General features: G+C 44.7%; 1 protein-coding gene across 1 annotated transcript in view; it reads right to left on the bottom strand.

The window, feature by feature from the left end:
- ANKRD44 (ankyrin repeat domain 44) overlaps positions 1–5,240 on the bottom strand; it is a 330,752-nt gene that overhangs the window by 324,740 nt on the left and 772 nt on the right. The gene's annotated exons all lie outside the window — the stretch shown is intronic.

Raw genomic sequence — 5,240 nt, forward strand, 5'->3', positions numbered from 1 at the left:
AAAAAAAAAAAAAAAAAAAAAAAAAAAAAAAAAAAAAAAAGGAGAGCCATAGCTTTACAAAGTTTTAAAACCACAGGACTATCAGATCTCTCTAGCTCCTCCCTATTTTTTAAAAATTATTTCATGTTGTACTTCAGCCTATAAAAAAAAATCATATTATATTGTTGAAATAGAAGTCTTTTTAAAGAATAGCTCAGTCCTGTTTCTGGCACAAACAATTGTGCTTTTTGGAGTTTATATTTACTCTCTGTTTAGAGAAAAAGAGGAAGTAAAAGCTGAAATCTTAAAAAAAAAAAAAAAAAGTACGTGCTGCTGGGTTTACACTAGAGCAGCCAGTCATTTATTTAAGAGAAGCATAAATTCAGTTTATTTGGAAAAGTCACTGGTCTAGAGAGCAGAACTGTTAGCTTTGTGGTCAAGAGAAAGATACTGATATTATCATGCAGAAAGTTAAAATTTTTATCTGGCTACTTAGAAAACTAGAAGTTTCCTTCTATATCAAGATGTCAGGAGGACTTCTGAGTACAGAGAATGCAGATGGTTTTAACTGTTTCTTTTTGCTAATCTAGCTTTCTGATTTTCCTACAATGATCATAGTTTATTTATTAATGACCAAGAAAAAATTCCCCAAGCTACCAATCAACAGGTCATTCACCAGGGTGGAGAGGTGGAGAAGCTAACAGGGTAAGCCAGGTCCAAGGCTGCTGGGAGGAGAGGCCTCAGAGGAGCTCCTAACTCTGACAGAAGTAGGTCTGGCCCCAAGAGCTAGGTGAAGTGCAGGGAGTAGGGCTAGCCCAGTGGCTTCCTGCTAAATAAGAGCAGGCATCCAGAAGTCCTACTACCGCATAGACCTTCTGACTATTAAAAGTATAGCCTTGCGGTTAAAGCCCCACCTGGGCAATCAGTGTGCCAGGGTAGGACACAGCGCTCAATCATTTAGTGGGTGTATGACCTTGAACAAGTCAATTAGCCTATTTCTGTTTTCTCATCTATAAAATAGGAATCACACTGCCACCTACCTCCTAGCATGGCATGAGGATTAAGAGGCGTGATTCATGGCAGGGCTCAGCATACAAGAAGATCACAATAAATGTAAGCCATTATTAGGTCTCTGCCAAGAAACACCAGTCCTCGAGTGCACTCCCCAAATCATGTGAATGGATCCCAAAACAACTAAAGAAGGGTCCAAAGAATAAAGCCTTTCTTTTCCTTTCATCTTTGCTGAGGGCAGGGCTGCAGCATAGTGCCTGCTATAGACCCAGTGCCCTAGAGAGCGACGGAAGGATGGGAGCAGCCTATAAAATACACGTGTCCCAAGGCCCCACACTACGAGCTAGAAATCAAAGTTACAGGATTTCTAGTTTCTTGCCACTGCCACGGCTGCCAGCCACTGCCTTTGGCAAGGACATGGGTGACTCAAGTGTGAGCTAGGACTTGGCAAGGGGACACCTAGCCAGAAGGCCTCCAGGCAGGAAGCTCCATAAAGGGCCACCTGCTGAAACAGTTTGTCTACAGGCAGCCCTCGAGATGGAGGTGACATTCTGCTGTCACTAGCAAATTCAGGTAAGAATAGTGAACATTTAAAGGTCCAAAACAGCTTACCATTCTGGCTTCATAACTTTGAAAAACGTTGTTTTTTTTTTTTGGGGGGGGGGCGGGGTGGTGAGGAGGGAATCGGAGGCAGGCTGAAGATATGATCAGACACTTAAAATCACGAGAGTACCTTAACTAGACATAAAGAGCAGCCCCCAAAAGTTCAATAGCAAATAAAATTTCAAGGAGTTTCATGGCTATCTTGAGCTAAAAGGCACTACATTTGTATGAAATAGAACTTTCTTTCCCAAACTTAAAATTACCTCACTTTATCAAAGATATAAAGAAACCTTCTAATGTCCTTCTAGGAGGAAACAATTACATTAGTATATTAATTACATAGGTGAGTGTGTTCTATGCTGCTGATCCTGGTTTGCCTAGAATTTTCCCAGTGTTAGCACTGAAAGTCTCACATCCTGGGAAACCCCTCTGTTGGCAAACCAGGATCCTTGGTCCCCCGAACACTGCAAGAAAAACGGTATGCGTTGTGTGAAGTGGAAAACAGAAGAGACACGGTTACAAATGCAGAAGTGCTAAATGTTAAGTTTGTTTGTAGCAACAGCTCTCGGTTCCTTCTCATAGTAAAAAAAAAAAGAAAGAAAGAAAGAAAAAAAGTAATTTAAATTAAAAAAACAAAAACAAAACTAAAAATCACACTTGCCTATCCCCTTTTAAAACTCTCCCAAAACAGAGTTCAGAAAAGATGTCTCCTCCTGGTGCATGACTGAGGTGCCAGTGTGGGCTGACTGTAGAGGTGGGGACTCCCATCAACCCAATAAGCTCCTCCACCCCACTGCAGCAGGACAGGAAATGTCATCTTCTTACATTCTTTCTTTTAGGCACATTTGAAAACAAACCAAGACAACTTGTGATTCAGGTTATCAACAACAAGAATGTGTCAGGGAAATCAGGATATCAAGCTAAAAATCCAAAAGCCATGGCAAAAATCAAGAATCACCTCACAAATAGGGCATTAAAAGGTGAGGGAGGGGGGCACCTAGGTGGCTCAGTCGGTTAAGCATCCGACTTCGGCTCAGGTCATGATCTCGCGGTCCGTGAGTTCAAGCCCCGTGTCAGGCTCTGTGCTGACAGCTCGGAGTCTGGAGCCTGTTTCAGATTCTGTGTCTCCCTCTTTCTCTGACCCTCTCCCGTTCATGCTGTCTCTCCCTGTCTCAAAAATAAATAAATGTTAAAAAAAAAAAAAAAGGTGAGGCAGGAATTGAGAAGTGATTGTTTTACCAGCAGCAAAATGGAGAGTTAGGTGCTCCTCTACAAACTCTAAGGCAGAGACTCAGAGCAGGCAGCCCCCTACCCAAAGGATGGAGCAAAACTCTTGCTAAGTACGGATTTAAGCAAAGGGTTTTTAAGCCTTGATGAGGTTAGGAACCAGCGTCTAAGAATTTAGTTTCAAACTGAAAGGTAAGACTATATAAGGCAAGAAAGATCACACACTTCCTGGACTTGAAGCCACACAGAAACCTTTATTGCTCACGACTCCACCCAGCCCAGACCACCTCCTCACCCAGCCTTCTTCTGGCCTTGTCCCAAGATGGGCTGGCAATTCTTAGATGCTCCTGAATCTTAAACTCCTTAGACCCCTTTGATGCATTTGGAGATGGAATCAAATGCAGGTTACATGACTTTTTTTCTCCATAACGATACTAGTTTCTTTGGGGAAGGGAGGAGATGTATTCCAAAACATTTTAAAAGACAAACATCTTTGAAAGTCCTACTCTGATAAATCCTGAAGAATAACTTTCTTTCTAAGACCAAAAAATACACTTTCCCCTACTGTTGATCTTGATTTAGGAGCGGATAACTTCTTGTAACCCTTTTTTTTTTTTTTTAAATTTTTTTTTCAACGTTTATTTATTTTCTTTGGGACAGAGAGAGACAGAGCATGAACGGGGGAGGGGCAGAGAGAGAGGGAGACACAGAATTGGAAACAGGCTCCAGGCTCTGAGCCATCAGCCAGAGCCTGATGCGGGGCTCGAACTCACGGACCGTGAGATCGTGACCTGGCTGAAGTCGGATGCTTAACCGACTGCGCCACCCAGGCGCCCCTTGTAACCCTTTTAACACACCCAATGAAAAGACAGAGGTGTCTTACAACCACTAGCAAAAAGCACAGAAGCCTGGAAGGCAGGAGACAGGAGTTAGTTTCAGCAATACAGGCCAACAGCTGTGGTCCTTCAAGATCCCACGCTTCACTTCTTCAGATCTCAGTTTCTTCATTTAAAAAAATGAAGGACTGTCTAGCATCTCTTCCAACTCTAAAGTTCTCTGTGAAATTCTGTTGTGTATGTGATAATAATAATGTCCATTAGATTCATTTTTTGTACTTGAAGACTTAGGAATTAAGAGACAAGTATAGTAACTTGGACCAGCAAAGATGACATGACCAAAACAGACTAAAACTGGAAGATTGAAAGAAAGCAAATGTCTAACAGTTGTCAAAGTATGTGACTAAAAGGTGGAGAAAATCCTAGTATCAACTTACACTTTTAAACGCTCTGGAACCAAAGGGAACAAGTAGATTCATCACAATTGCCAGCTGTTCTTCCTGCTAAATTTAAGGCTCACATGAGTTTTAACTCAGTGATCTCTCCTCCACAGAAAGAAAAAAAAAAAATGCCTGTAAATACTTAAGGAAAACAAACCAGAAATGTGACTCTCAAAGATATGAAAGCAAATCATTCTGGTGATTGATTGCATCTAAATGTCCTGGCTGGATTCTAACTGGGGACAGCAAAGCAACAAATGCAACCCCTTCAAGATGTATGAGATGTTAAATATCAAGAAATGGCATGTTTGATAGGGTGTCAAAGTCAAGATTGACTCTGTGCCAACCAGGACCCCAAGCAGTGTTCATTTCACGATCCATAAATAAATGGCAGAAGGAAAAAAAACAAGCTGTCTCCTTTTTTCGTGAAAGGAGCTGCAGAGTTCCACCATGCAACTTGGCTGTGCGCCTGTGAGTGTCAATATCCTAAGAGCAGCAAAGTCTGCAAAGGTGGGGTGTTTCCATTCCCCAGACCTGCAGCAAGGACTGCCAGCCGAGTCAGCAAATAACCCCACTTCTCCAAACTAGCACTCCAGAGCTGCCCTGTGCGGTGTCTGAGCCAGGAAAGCAACAAAACTGACACACACAGGCACAGAGAGGGTGGTTCACCGCTGTGAGAGGAGCCCCGGGACTTCTCCTCCTGGGACAGACCGGCCAGAACCAAAAGCGCCGTCTCCAAGGGACCCCATCGCGCACCACGCACACACAACCTCTGGTCTACTAAAGAGGAAGTCAGGCTGTCATGTCAAACGGATAAAGACAGCTCGACCACACAAGAGCCGCGGTCTGGGCCGGTCTCTGGCTTGGCTCGGGGAGGGTCCCAGGCTGCGATCCTTTCTCCCTCTCCATACACCTCCCTCCTTCCCGCGGCGCGGACGAGCCTCCCGGCCGCCGGCACCGGCTGCCGGAGCCCACGCTGCGCAGCACGGTAGGAGCCGGAGGAGCACCTCGAGCCTCCCCTCCCCCTGCCCAGCCCGGGCCCGCGGACAGCGCACACCCGCGCTCATCTACGCACACCAGTGCACACCCGCAGAGCAGCACCCCGGCTGCGCCTGGCGCCCGCCGGCCCCTTCCCCAGCCCCCC

The sequence above is a fragment of the Herpailurus yagouaroundi genome, unplaced genomic scaffold, assembly GCF_014898765.1.
Source record: "Herpailurus yagouaroundi ecotype Mexico unplaced genomic scaffold, PumYag 140, whole genome shotgun sequence".
NCBI classification, from domain to species: Eukaryota; Metazoa; Chordata; class Mammalia; order Carnivora; family Felidae; genus Herpailurus; species Herpailurus yagouaroundi.